Source organism: Formica exsecta, unplaced genomic scaffold (assembly GCF_003651465.1).
Source record: "Formica exsecta isolate Colony F162 unplaced genomic scaffold, ASM365146v1 scaffold21, whole genome shotgun sequence".
Classification (NCBI taxonomy): domain Eukaryota; kingdom Metazoa; phylum Arthropoda; class Insecta; order Hymenoptera; family Formicidae; genus Formica; species Formica exsecta.
The window spans coordinates 3,189,392-3,205,291 of record NW_021849398.1 but is presented as its reverse complement, the minus strand read 5'-3'; the positions used below and the strand labels follow the sequence as shown (position 1 = coordinate 3,205,291).

The window sequence follows — 15,900 nt, the reverse complement described above, 5'->3', positions numbered from 1 at the left end:
AAAATATATATGATATACATATATTATATATATAATATATATATTAACTGCCATCGAGATGAATTCAATGATATTTGACACAAAATCGTTAAAGATTATTCAAGAAACATAAATGTATTAACTCCAAAACCAATTTTTTTCAAAAAATAAAAATAATTTGCCGTGTATAAAACAATTTTATTTTACACCTTTGATTTATTTTTGTACAAGAAATGATCCCATTCTCGATTGCACATATTTTTGACCGCATTCTATATTATATCGGAAAACGAACTACGGGGAAAAGGTAGAACTGCGCTGATGAAACGAGAAGGGCAGATGTGGATAAAAACAATATTTGTTATATAAAATTCCAAACTGCCCCTCGAAAGAGAAATTACATAAAATCGAGGTTATTGTTTCCAGCGGGTCCAGTCTTCTACCGCGTGACGAGAATTCTTGACTGGACAGAGGACACCCTCGGCACGTATATATTAGAATTCGCCAGCGACAGACCACGTGCCCCAAATATCCCCGAGCACCATAAATCGATCCAATCTTGATGGCATGTGAATCGCCAAAATTTAATTTTACAAGATGCAGATAACCATGCGAGAGATCAAACTATTTTTTGTCATGTTCTATTTCAAGTAAACGCTTTTTGTCTGTAAATTTGTAAATTATTTCTCACCGGATGATTCCATCTTTTTTCTATGTTTTGATATGTGTTCGAAATAGCGACTGAATCACTTTGTTTTCAAAGTAAGGTGAATATATCGAGATATATATGTTAAAATGTATATTTGAGATAGCAAAATGATTTGTGTCGCCCTGTTGACTTAAAGATATGGGGTCAAGAAACCTTCTTAAAATAAAGAAATCTTTCGAAAATAAGTAATAAACTAAATAATTTGATTTGCTTAGAAGCGGAAGCTAGAACATTCTAATATAATAACGTGATTTGTAACGTGTTATTTTAGACTTCCATTCTCGTTAACAACGTTCCGAACTGTCGTTTCCCTTGTGCAACGAAGTCTGACTCTGATGCGATTTATTTTTAACAAAGCGCATTGTGTTGCTAAAGAATGCAACACAATAGGCGATAGAAGCAACACGAAAGAAACAAGACGCGCACACAAAGTAGTACCTACTTTTTTTAGATCTCTGTGTCAACTATGATTTCTCCTTCAAAGATCAAGTCGGCAAAAATGATTTAATAGTATTCAGTCGTATAAAGAGTCCGGTAATTTACGTACAATCGTTATAATACTCGATCGTGCGTAGCGTGTCTGGGACATTTAACGCGTTTAACTTCCTCGACCCTACAGTTATACATATTCAAGTGCCCTCATATATACGTACACGTGTTACAGCGGGGGGCGCATGTACACAATATATATATGGTCGGGACGGAACAATTATGCGCGAATAATTACTCGAAGAACGCGAAACGCGCCAAGTACGTGGAAATTGTGGAATGTCGCGCCGGTATAGAATTCGTTGGCTTTCATGAAACTACTCTGATTTCTCGCACACGCTGTGTTTTGTATATAGGCGAGTCATTTTTTTATTTTTACTTTGCCTTTGGCTTTCTTCCCTCCTTCCCTCCTCTCCCCGTCTTTCTTTCACCCGTCTTCTTGTCACCCGCATATATACAGCGTCGCCGGTGCCGACGCGACGGTAGGTTTCGTGCATCGGTGAAGGTGAAAAGGGAGCGGGGGACCAGCCGAGGCACGAACAGGGTGAAAGAGAGAATGAAAAGCGATCGACGAGGGTAATTAATTTTCACGAAGGCAGGGTCGCGCGGCGCGCTAAGAGCGGTCTTCGTCCCTCAAGAGAATTATCGTCTAAGTGCTGATAGTTCGGAAAGTTCGACGTGCTTCAAACTTCCCGTACGTCGTCCCGGCTGCATAAGGGCCAATCATCCCCCAACGTTCCAATGCGTTCACCCGATAAAAGCGCCGCTGCCGATCGTAAACCAGACTGCCGATATTTTAATGCCCTGTCGCGCGTAAAGCCCACACGTCAGGTATCACGGGAGATCAAGCGTGTCCTACCGTCCTACCGTCTAACGTCGACACAAACGAATCGAGATTATCGATCGCGCGCGATTACCTCGTACGTGCGCTAATCGTAAATTGCCCTAGGGCGAAATTTGCATTACCGAGTTACGTAAAAAGAACGCGGCTCGTGCACGCCTTAGAGAAGTCGTGCAACGACGGCTGTAATTATACCGGCCGGAATTCGTGCCGTCTCTCACAAAACTCTAATCGCTTTCGGAAATACCGTTTTCACTTTGTGAACGTCCGCGCCACCCCCCCCCCCCACCTCCCCTCCCTCACCATCCGTCTGTTCCTCGCTAAACTTTTTGAGTGCTCTGCGCGCGCCCCGTCGTGAATATCGCGCGCTCGCGAGCGCTGGGGAACTTCAACCCTGAAACGCCTCGAAACTAACCGCAAGACGTTTCGCGTCTCCTCCCCGGCCTCCCGGGCCCGTTGCGGGAAAGTGCACGTCGCTCTTATTGAGAGTTTCCACGGCGATCTAATGCGTCGCAGCAGCTATATGATACGACATCTAAAGAGGCGAATGCAGGTGCAGCTGATGCAGCCGTACATTCGCGGGAGCAGCTGGCTGTTTTATACGCCCCGTAATTGATTACGCGACGAAATTGGAGTAAAAATATGGATCGATCGTTGTTATCAAAATACGATACGGACGAATTTATGGGCAACGTTATCGTATCTCATTATCGATGTCAATTACGAATTATTATTATTATTATTATTAGCCGCGTGTTTAATCCGCGTCACAACAAAATCTATAAAATCGAAGTACGCGTCCCATGAGTACATGCATAAATTAACGTATGCGCCTTAATTAAATTTAACGTAGCGACGCGTACATCTAGCGAAACCAACTGCGATCAAGCGCCAGCTTTAATTAGTAAGTTAACAAAATTGTGAGACGCGGGGTCCCTCGCCGGGACGTTGAATTTTATGACAGCATAACAGAACGGATGTTACGTGGTGGCTCAAATAATCCGAAAAGCTGCCAAATTAAACATTAAATCTGTGGGTAATATCGCAACGGAATATTTTCGACACGAATCATTAACGTAAACGTATCAGAATTGTTCGCTTTTATCATTACAATTATTAAACTGGTACACGATAACCGCATAGGTATTAATTTTCGCATTAGCTTGATAATGCATTCGCGAATACATATAATGCATCTTTCATCAGAGCATTTTTGTCTCTAATTAACGCATACAGATTATATTCCAATTAGGCAAAATTTTGCGTCACATATTTACGCGGCATTAAGAAGATAATTGTTTGTCGGCGAAACAAAGTAATTTACAATGTGCACTGTTATTTGTGTTTACCTTTTCATTTAAGAATAATTCAATTTAGTTATGGATATCGAATAATTAAGCAAATCTCTTATGTTAGTTTCCTATTATGTCATACAATTGCGATGCAAGTATATAAAAATTCAATTTAATATTCCATCATATTCTGCCTTAATATAATCGAGAAATTAAGAACTAAACGAGAAACGCGTATAATCGATTTAAATCCGATATCAAGAACGAATTTGATTCATTTTCCGTTATTTTCTGGGATAGAGAGACAGGAACGGTCTACTCTTGACAATAAACTACACGAAACCATTACAGCGCTTTCCACCGTAAACAATCTGATTCGTATACACGAGATACGTTTTTGTTGCCGATACGGTATCTCTCAGTTATACATACATATGTCGATACGTACCGTCGAATGAACAGCTAGACACGCGCAGACGTTGTACATCATTCACAAACGGCCCTTTAAAATTGGCAAGCCAGTCTTCCGTTCTCTGCGGTAACCCTGATAGCCTCGCTGAACGGCTATAGGAAAGGTATTTGTATGCAGAGGACATACGGCGCAGGACGTTCCCTCGGGTGAGATCGTTTCATAGTTACGACCTGGCAGCTTCCACCCGTTCCCTCCCTTTTATTCATCATCCTTCCTCTTTCTTTCCCTTCCTCTCCCGACATTTCCCGTGGCATTTATCTTTCGCCCTATCGAGAGTGAACTTCGATTCGGTTCGTAAGTAATTCCAAACGAAAAATCGCGCTAAAGCGAAGGCAAATGGTTACTCATTATTGAACGTCGTTTGTAGCCGTAGGCGGTCTGAGAAATTCAATGGTGAAATGTTCAACGAAATTCAACGATGAAATAGTTTCCATTATTTCTTTCCAATAATTAAAAGAATAATTATATTTTTTTAAATATTGTTATTAATTGCATTAATTGCAACTAAACATGCGATATAAGAGCGTAAGAAGATAAAGTAATTGCATCAAGTTTCTTTTGCATGTCGATATTAACCTAACGTCGTTAATAGGATCTTAAATAATGAAGAAAGAACCGCGTGCTGCTGTTTGAAAGAAAAAAGTGACGAGCCGGTTTTATAAGAAGTTGAATTTTAATTACTTCGTCGTTATCCGTCCCTCGCGAGAACGTTAATGAGACCCTTAACGATGCCATTAACGGCATTTTCGCCCTTCGCCCTTAACCTCGTGTTCCGGTGCAGAAAATCTCCGGAACCTAAGAGAATACTCGTGAACAAGGGGAGAACGGAAAAAGTGTGAGTACGTGCAACAGCCGGCACTTCGTGCCAGACAAAGGGCCAAATGTACACGAAAGCGAGTGCGAGAAGTGCGGGAAGAGCAGATTTTTCACACCGATAGAAGAAACGTCGTAAACGATAAATAACTTTGTTACTCATTAGACGGCGAGCTTACATCAAAAACCCACCATTCAAATAGCAAAAGGAGGTAAAGAGCGAAATAAAATAGCAAATCGTGCTTTTATAATATACATTTCTGTGAAATATTTATAACAAGTTGTTGATCAATTTCATCAAATTTCGGTCCAGATTTATTACTCTTAATATACATTTAATTTTGTACTCTTAGTACTTTTAATTATTTCCTTTTCATTGTATAAATAATTGCACTTTCTGTTATATGAAATCTTTTATTTTCTTTATTTTATTCCAAGTCATTTTCTTAACGCTTTACATCGCTTTTGCATATTTCCATTCGACAATTATTAATGCTAAAAAGACCGAGTATCTGGAGGAGCCATGAAAAATAGAATGCTGTATTAAGTGCATTCGCGTTCCTTTTTCTTTTTTTACTCTAAAACAAAAGCATTTCACTTGAAATCGTATTGCCTTGTCTATCCTGAAAGCATCCTGAGTCCCTCGAGTATTTTTCTAGTATCTCCGTCTTTATCTTTACGAGTGAGCTTATCGACGGTGAATTGAGTATGAATCTCCCGTAAACTCACTCGGAAAACCTCACGATCCATTATTCTCCTTGGAAAATGCGAACACAGAAACCAGATCGACACGCTCTCAAGAGCGTTCGATTTTTGCGTACACTTCTATCGAGATTTCTGGCTTTTACATATCATATTCACTAAAGCCTTAAAGAAAACTGCAATGTGAGAGATATAAAACTAAAAAAAAAATTTCACAAATTTTTTTTGTTGGACAATTTTATCGATTAGGATATAAAAGCATATATTTCATTTTACTAATATTATATTTTCAGTGGCTAATAAAATTTTAACATGTTTTTTACACACATGTACTTCTTTTTATAAAATAATAATATAACATATTTTATGTGCGTGGATAAAAAATTCAAAGATTTATTTAGTATTTTAAATGCATAGGAATATTTTTTGAATCTTTTTTTCTGCAACACATTTTTATGTCGTTACTATTTTATTTTGTATTTCTTCTCGAATCAGCTTCCTGAATTATTCTTCCATTAATTGAAATGTCGGTGTACAGTATGTTCTTTGTTTCTTGAAGAGTTTCTAATTTACGAGAATCACAGGTCAGGTTTGAACCCAATGTGTGCTGTGCGAAAACAAGCACGACAATTTGCGGCGTTGTAGGTTCGTAGGCTTTTGCATAGTGGATCAACGGGTAACGGATGTATTTTACGCACCGCTTTCTCCATCACATTTCCCTCGAGTAAACTCGACGCGTAAACGACAAGGTTGGTCGAAATTGTCCGAGCTACGGGCTTTGATGTGGAGTAGCGGACCAAAACAAATAAAGAAACAAAAACAGCTGCCGTACACGCAACATGTTATATCTCCTGAACGAGATGATGATTAAAATATGTCGCGGGAGATGATTAAAATAATAATAATATAAAGCGAAAGAGAAGAGATGAGAGATGAGTTAGGTACTAACTTTAACAAATAATTTCTTCAAGATGCATTCTGTCGTGATAATGAAACAAAGTAAAATAATAATGACATAAAAAATATGTTGTAGAAAATAGACTACAAAGGTTACAGTATTAAATGAGAAGACGAGGACAAAATATGTATAAAAATCGTGTTTCAAAATTTGATAAACAAACTAAATACACACACGTTTAAGTAGTGTTAGAGATTTTTATGCTAGAAATTTATATATATTTTCGTAGATAAAGCGCAATATAAAATAAAACTGTAAAATCACTAAAGTGTTCCCTAGTCTAACGTTACGAGATCTTGTTTTAACAAGATTCTAGCTTGTTTTTCTAAGCGGTAGGACTTAGTATATCTCTCCCTGTGTCACGTTCTGAGCGTGTTATTCGTTTCAGTCAGGTGTCACCGAAACAAGGTGTGTCTATCAATCTGCAAGATACTGTGTGACTGTGTCTTCCTTTGTCCCCTTTTCTCTCTCGTCTCACATTTTCCTTCAACAAAGTACCGGAGCTACGATTAAGAGCGGCTAAACATTACGCTTTGAAGTGGAGTATCGAGCGAGAGGAAACCAGATTGCAAAAAGCATGACGCTGAACACACACTCGGTCGCTTACGGTGAAACCGCCACCGTTAGATATCTGAATTTAAGACGAATATTTCATATATATATATATATATGTGTGTGTGTGTGTGGTAAAGATCAGAGAGAATGAACGACACAAAGCGACTGTACTGAGATTCTGCTTGTCAAATACGAGGGCATAAACTCTCGTTACACATGTAATCATACTTTTATTTACATTATCATGTTCCGATGCAAATGGAACTTTTATTAAATTTATAAAACAATCTAGTTTCTTTTTTTGATCTCTTTTTGTGAATCAAAATATCGCTTCATTATTTATACAAAATAATCACTTGGCGAAGTTGAGAGAACGATATTATACATCATTTGTACCGCAAAATTCGAGTGATACGATGATTATCGGAAAAAAAAGACAATAAAGTTTGCAAAATAATTTTGGCTACCGCGAAAAGAACGCCACATTATGGTGATTGCCTTGTTCGCAAAAAGTTCCGCACGTGTCCCCAGAGTAAGGACGACAACGAGGGACAACGGTGAACCAGTAGCGAGAGCCACGCGGCACGAATGGAAAAAAGTTCCCAATGGAATCGTGGAATTATGGTTATGGTGATATTGGCGAGAGTTTTGGGGAAAATCGTGTGGTACCGTTCTTGCGGACAGCCATTGTCACAGCTGCGAAAACCCTAAAACTCGACGATATTGCGCGCTCGGAACAACGTATATCTTCGCCTCCGCACACATGTGGATGTATATATGCGCGCGCACACACACATACACGCGCGCACGCGAGTTGATGTTTCCGATTTTATTATTTGAACGCTCTGACCGAAGTGATCTGATGATTTCGACAGATCCGAGCGAAGGAAAATGATCTCTCTTTCTTCTTCTCTCGTGTAATACGTGACAGCTCGACAGCTGACACGTGACGCTCATTCCTGACAATCTTGACGCAGGGTTATCTCGGCGGTTAATCTCGATTGAGCACGGTCTCGCAGTTTTCCCGTTTCCGGATGCTGTCTCTCCTCGCGAGCGAACGATCGGGACGAGGGAGTTGTTCGGCTGTTTGATTGGAGAAACAAATCGATTGGATTCTCGGCGATCAGCGTGATCGATATGTCGATGTCGCATTTAAGTTAACATTAGAAATGCAAAAGTAATTTTAGATTTCCCAGGCTTTACTTTAATCTGTAATTTGTGTGTTTAATTTCCGGATTTGAGTTTAATTAATAACGAAAATTTTATAATAATTTTATTTAACGAAAAAGAATTTTATCTCTCCTATTCAAGATAATGCGATTCCTGCCTTTTCTATAATAAACAAAAAAGAAAACAATGAAACGATTGTACGAATAATAATTTTAGATTTCGTTAAAGTGTAACCATGGAAGACAAAACTGATTTGAAAGTTAAATGAACCTTCGATAGCCGAATATTGTACTTGTCAATCGTCTTCTATCGTGAAACTACGCTCAGTTTAACTTTGTCGCTTAGCTACGGTTGAACTAGCAAGCCGCGATATCGACGTGTCTCCGATTACTGAAGACTCCGCGCGGTTTTCGTATTTATTCTTCCTAATCCTTGCCTTCGCGTAGCAGCGATCTTTCCCCGCTGATCCCGTAGAATCGCCCGAGAGTAAATTGATTTCTACGAGGTGTGGCGGTAGTCAAAGCGCAGAAACGGTAGCTCCCAGGCTAACCGCACGTTTCCTACGAACGGTAGTAGGATAAGGGCGCAAGGGACGAGGGCGGGTCTAAGCAAAGTTGTATGGCTTCTCGACACTGTCTGACCCGCGGATTATCGGCTTAGCCGGATACCCGTTTGGGTTATTTCTGCGCGAGGCTTGCCCGGACGAGGGTAGCCGTAACACTGATTTCCGGCCTCTAGCTTTGGCAGCGCGGTCGTTGTATTCCCGTATTCCTTATCGGCGAGCTATTCGCGTATCTTGTCCCTCTTACCCATCTCTTCCCCTCGCGACGTAAAGACCGAAACGGCGCTATCGCGCGATTAAGTAATCAGCAATCGTAAAGTGTCCGGAAAACATTACAGTACAAGTATTATTGTGCCAAGTTTTATTATCTGATTGTGTGTACAAAGTTGCGTGCGATAATAATGGCTTTTAATTAAATTTGTCACATATGTGACCAACGATTTTAAAAAATTAATCAGAAATAGAGAGAGAGAGAGAGAGAAAGTTTCTTCTGTGTTTTTAAATCTTTTTCAGTTTGATACATCAGGCACACATATACACCATATATTATATATTATCTCTTGCCACTATTACTAAATTCCAAGTTACATACACATTGTACGTCGATCGTTAGCTTGCAGATAGCCCTTAATTTGCGTTGTTACTGCTTTAATGCTTTGGAAACTACTGTGCAAATTGAAACCCTTGTTAATTAACGCTCCGACTATATTATAACTATGCAGGATATACCTGTAATGATATATGCATATAAAATCCATTTCAGAAATGGAATTCCCTTTGACAAATTTATCCGGAATCTATGAATAATTTTATTTTCACAATCTCTTTTTTTTCTGATGTAGGCCGGAAACGATTCGAACGGGAGATTTTTTGCGCGATCGTGGCGCGTAGAATTTTCATCGTTCGCGATCGATTTTGTTTCTCGGTCCATTCGGATTTTCGCTGACAACCTTTCCTTGTTATCCATTTCCTCCCGAAGTGCACCGAAACTTGTGTAAACCCATGCGCCAGGTACACGGAAACCGCAGCGTCGATTCAGCAGCATTTCATAAAGCGCGGCTTTTCCGCTGCGTCGACGATATCACTTTCCTCTCGGTGGGGCACGTTACACGGTAAATATCCGTGCTGGCGAAGCACACTTCTCCCGATGGAATTCTCCAAAAGAATCGTTACTTTGATGTAACACGCGTGTGTCTTTAATAATACCATCTACGACGACAACAACAACGTCACATTTACACAGCTAACCGATATTTCGCGTACACATGTTTCAGAAACGACCGAGTTGCAAAATAGAATTTTATATATCATGTTTTAAATATTTCTATAACAATACCTCGTGTTTTTGGTTTATATCTAAAATAAACTGTTAAGAATATTTTTTGTACGTGAAATATATTTTTACGCGGTTCGTGCCGCAGAATGGCGCATCTCGGCGCGTTATTCCAGGTGTTCGAAGATTAATCATCAGAATTGCGATTTTCGAAATTCGCGAGCTAGTTTGCTACATGCCGTGTAACAACTTTCCGAAATTGGATCCCCGGGGAGGAAAAAAAAAGAAGCTATCTCTCTCACGCTGAAGAACAGAGAGACGAGTAGTATCACGTACGCAATGTTATTCTTTCCTGTAGAGAGAGAGGCGGAAATTCACTCCAACACATGCCTGCAACGCAATATAGAATGAAAATTTTTTTTTCACGTCGTTGTAGAAGATCAATTTCGAATTAGTTTGAGGAATGGTGAAACGTTCCGATATAACGTCGATAATGGCGTAGAGACTAATCTACTGTAATAATTTTTCCAATGAATATTCATCAACCACGATGTGTAATGGAAGGATTTTTACGAGACAAATGTCAAAAAAGAATGCGTTTCCATCGCGATAGCACTACAACTTTCACAAAGTAATCTGTGCAATGCTCACCCGTCGTTGAAAAAATCATCAATGAAACACGAAATTCAGAAGAATTCCTGTTCGCCGACGAAAGGGATTGTACTGACTCGCTATTCACTCGTTGACTTATTCACACACACTCTTTTTGTCTCTCTCGTCGTTGTTCCTTTTTCTAAAGTATGTCAAATAGGCAGACGGTGCGTCACAGAAGCCCTCGGTTTTTTTCAAAACGCTTTTCAGCATGATTCGCGACTGTCGTGCGCTGTTACCCTCTGGGCAGGTAACAACATGGGACGGGGTAGGAAGAGGGAGGAAAGAGCACGGGAACAAGATGCGCGACAGGAACGATCCGCAGTTGCCGCCACCCTTCAGGACTCATAATGCACCGCGGGCAGCCCAAGGGAAATTTAGCGGGTACCGTGAAAACCGTTGTTTTATACGCTTACACCGGGAGTACCACGCGAGACTAGAGATCCCACGTACGTAGAGATATGTACGGGTAGGATAAGTATGTAGGTAGGTAGGTAAGGGTAAAAGCATCCGCGCGCCCGTTTCCGACGTGCTGGGTAACACCGTTAACGTTAACTCTATGAACTACGGGCGCAAGAAAAATGGAAGAGTACGCGGCGCGAAGATGACTGTGCGAGGGAGGAAGGGGGGAGGTGGAAGCCTCCCCTTTATCCGTGTATAAATGTATAATGCCCGAAAAAAGAAACTCGCGCGCACGAAGTAGTACCACTTCGGTTGCCTGCAAATTTAATTAGCATCTCCGTCTACTCTGGATGCATTGACCTCGACGCAGAGGAATTAACTACATACATCGTTCTAATCATTCGTCTCTAGAGAGACGGATTTGCGCGTGCGAATATTTGCGACGCTCCGCGAGTTGACAGAGGAATTTGGATTAGTGTAATCTAATAAAGAAAATCAATGCGCACCTCGGAATGTACTATAAAATCCTATCGCAACGATGCGCGGATATTCCGGCTCGTGTGTATGTGTGTTTTATATTACGCGGATACGCCAAAGGGATTTTCATCTATCGAGGCGCGCTGGCTCAAAAAATCTACAGGGCGAAATTTCGATATACCTTTCCACGCCGGTGACGTTGTCCCAGATTTGAAATGGGCAAAATCTCGCCGCAGAAATCCATTAAAAGCAGTTTCACCGGAAACCTCGAAGAGCTCGAAAATTATTAAAAAATCTGATAAAGAATGGTTAAGCTAAAGTAAATACCAAATGGTTTAAAATTTTGATGGTACGGAGTTCAATTCTAATTTATTCATATCAGAGATATACAAAGACAAGATATAAAAAAGGTAAATACGAAATGTATACTTTTTATAATTGAATGTAATTGATTAAATATAATTGATTGAACCACAATGCACTTTATCCGAGCGAATTTTTCGTTAAAAGTCAGATGTGAAGAATACTCGAATAAGCGGCGCCATGAAATAGACACCATGGCCTTCCATTTGTTCCTTCGCGTAAACTCGTTTCTCCGTTCCGCGAGGCTGAGGCGCGCTAGGACGGTAAATTAGGGACTGCATAATATATTCCCTCCCGTGACGGCGGCACAGAGTGAAAATTCTGCTTAAAAATTCAAAACTTGGAACGAGAGACCTAATATGCGCGCCGTGCGAACTATCGCTCATGGGGCTCTGAAAATGTAAGGAAGAGAAATGACTCTTATGACAGAAACTCAGAAATTGGACGAAGCAAGATAAAGGCCCCGCCAAGTTTGATAATAGAATGCCCGCCACTTTTGTTTTGCACGTCGCATTGCTTCCCGTGAACGAGGGAGAAATACATTTTCAAGAATATACAACGAAAATAATTAATGTTATTCTATGCATTTTTAAGATGTAAGATAATTAATATAGTCGCGTATATTAATATCCGTTAGCTAGATATTTTCTCTTGAAAATGTATAGACTGTCGCTAATTTTTCTCGCTATAAAGTATTCACTTCTAATTATACGTTTGCCTACATTTTCAAGCAAGTTTTAGAAACTGATAAAAAATTAATAAGACAATTATTAAGACAGATATCTCGAGTAGCCGAAAGATGTACAGTGATGGAATGTTTTAAGAATAAAAATCATTTCTCTTAGGGAAAATATTTCGTATAAAATATTATTATTAATTTTCTTGGAAACTCGGAAAATTATTATTCAACGAATATTTTCTGTCCCAGCGGACACTCTTAGGCATTACAACGGTAATGCTTTACAAAATCAATAGCTCCCGTGCGAGTTATCGAAAAATGTGAATTAGTAATGGCCGATCGATGGAATTGTTACTGCTTTACCAAAGCTTATTTTATGCACACTCTCGGAAATAAGTTCGGTCAATCAAAACAAAGTTGAGGATCTCGACTCGCGAATTGTTTTATCGATCGACTATGAAAAATCGAGAGAGGAATTTGGAAAAATTCAACTGTCGTCGGGGCAAGAGAGCGAACGGATCGGCGTTTCCTCTACGGCTGACAGACTGGAAAGAAAATCCATCCGCGATTCGCTCACGCAGTTTTAATACGCTCGGACAGAGGCGTATATACATCCCCGTTTCCGCTTTCCGGCGCGCGTTGTTCTCGCTGACATCCTCTTCCGCGTCGCTCGACCCATCTCCTCCGCAAATATTCTCGCCTTCAATATCTGACCCAGACCGACGATGCCCGGGAAGTCTAGTGGAAACGGCGCTTTCTAGAGCGCAAAATTGTCACGTGACCTCTCTCTTTGTTCTGCATACGCCAACATCTTCGTCGATTGAGTTTGTTTTCTCTTTCTCATTTTATCTCGGAAATATTTAATTCATCTCGATAGGAGAGGTTAGCACGAATTTTATCGATAAATCGCAATTATTTCTCAGCAATGTTCCCCGTTATTTCGCGCAAAAGTAAATTACCTGAATACATCGGATCTTCTTTTAAATATTTATAATTAATTTATTGATCGTATTGATTTTACGATTATTATTTCTTCAATATTTAATTTTATCCCCATCAAATGCAAAATAATTACGGCTCAATATTGTGTTTAATTAAAGCAGCCAATAGTCTTAATTAATAAGTAATATGTATTTTAATTACATATTGCAAAAATCGACTCACCAGCTCTGTACTTTAATTATAAATAAATCATAAAACATTTTCTCCCTCAAATCAGTAGTCGATTTTCTAAAATTAAAGTACGTATATACCGCGAAACGTAAAAGCATAATTTAGAAAATTATTGAAGTTGAAAGTAGATGCGATCTGTGCGCTATATATGCAGTAATACGTGACCATGTATACGTTTCTTGGTAAAGGACGGGTAAATCTACGAAACGCAATCACCTTTCGTGTCGCACCTGCGTCAGTCCTGTTATTTATAAGTAAAACGGACTTCCTATGTCGGAAATAACCACTCAAAGTTATTGCTAACCCAATATAAGGGTAGCAATAACATAGATCTCTTATTGAACATGAAACTCATTGCGTGGCGATGCAACTTTTTAAAACTAATTACTGCAGATATATATCCATACAAAAAACAATTTCTGCTTATCTTCGTTCGTTTGCGTAACGAAATGAGCAATGAAATAAAATTAATCTCTTTCCTTTGACGTTTGTCCGTATTAAGTTTTTAAATTACTATTACGTATGTGAGAGTGCATGTTATACATAATCACAAAAAAAATAAAATTGTTGAGGAGAAAGATTTTATTTTTACAGGTTTTGATTTGTGTTGAAAAAGATGATATCTAATAAAATATCGGTAGCTGGGATATCATTAAATTCATACTAATTAATTTAATTATTGTTTGCAACAAAGAATCTTAGACTTCCCATTAAAGAACTTTCTACTAAAATAACAAAAAATATATTGAAACTTAGATATAATTCGCTGTTTCTAACTCATACATTAATGTGAAATTAAAAACTTTACTGATGGACAATATAATATACCTTTCTCAACGTACGAACGCTTACTAAATAATAACAATCGTTTCGTCTCTCTATGCTCTACGCATCGTTCCGTCTTTCTCGTGTTTTTCATTAGAGTAGGGCACTCCCCACTATGATACTGGCATACTGACATACCGCCAAGTATGTAAACAAAGACGCGTATTATTCATAACAGAGCAGGTATAGACTGTTTATGAGGTAGTGGGGGATGTTTTCCGCAACGAAAAAGACAGATTGTAAATAGTTTGGGTGTCTATCTCTTTTTAACGCAAAATAGTGGGAGAAACATAGCGGCATTACGCCGCCGGCGTGAGAATGTGTATGTCACGAGTCACGACCGGTTATACATACATACAGAACCGCGCGCATACTAGAGAAAGACAGACACCCGTACTATCCCTTTTCTCTGTGGAGAAACATTTGAATATTTCAACTTATGACTCATACATTAATGTGAAATTAAAAACTTTACTGATGGACAATATAATATACCTTTCTCAACGTACGAACGCTTACTAAATAATAACAATCGTTTCGTCTCTCTATGCTCTACGCATCGGTCCGTCTTTCTCGTGTTTTTCATTAGAGTAGGGCACTCCCCACTATGATACTGGCATACTGACATACCGCCAAGTATGTAAACAAAGACGCGTATTATACATAACAGAGCAGGTATAGACTGTTTATGAGGTAGTGGGGGATGTTTTCCGCAACGAAAAAGACAGATTGTAAATAGTTTGGGTGTCTATCTCTTTTTAACGCAAAATAGTGGGAGAAACATAGCGGCATTACGCCGCCGGCGTGAGAATGTGTATGTCACGAGTCACGACCGGTTATACATACATACAGAACCGCGCGCGCATACTAGAGAAAGACAGACACTCGTACTATCCCTTTTCTCTGTGGAGAAACATTTGAATATTTCAACTTATGGCCAGCCTACCTCGTAAGCAGTCTAAATCTTACTATGTCTATGGTATTATTATATAAATGAGAAAAATATTAGGAATACAAATTATACTTTGAACCTGGATCTATCGTCTGCTAGACACACGTTGTACGAATACGTTACTTGTACTCCTTATTTGTTCTCTTCTACATGTCTATTACATATTTCTCATAATGATAACTCACGGATAATTTCAAAATATTTCATTTTATAATTTATATTTTTATTACGAAAGATAAGAATCCAAAGCAGATTGTTTGCTAATAGATACTTTAAAAAGCAAACGGTATATATATATATATATATATATATATACTTGCGCGAAGCGATGACTGACAGACTGACACGTAACGTCATTGGTGGATGTTGCGATCAGCGACAATAACTGGCGATAACCTGTTTCTCGTTTCTCGTGGTCGTGTCAGGAAAGAGAGGCGAACGTGTAAGTTCGCGTTACAAGAACGTAACGCGACATGTAATCGGATCTTAGAGCCGCTGTTCGCCTGATATATCATCCGATATATCTTATCCTTGATGTATCCGTGCGCGTGGCGACGCGACTT

At 39.3% G+C, this 15,900-nt stretch overlaps 1 protein-coding gene across 2 annotated transcripts in view; it reads left to right on the top strand.

Annotated features, from left to right (window-relative positions):
- The window catches only part of LOC115235084 (nephrin-like), a 397,929-nt gene that overhangs the window by 291,894 nt on the left and 90,135 nt on the right, over positions 1-15,900 (top strand). The window lies entirely within an intron of this gene.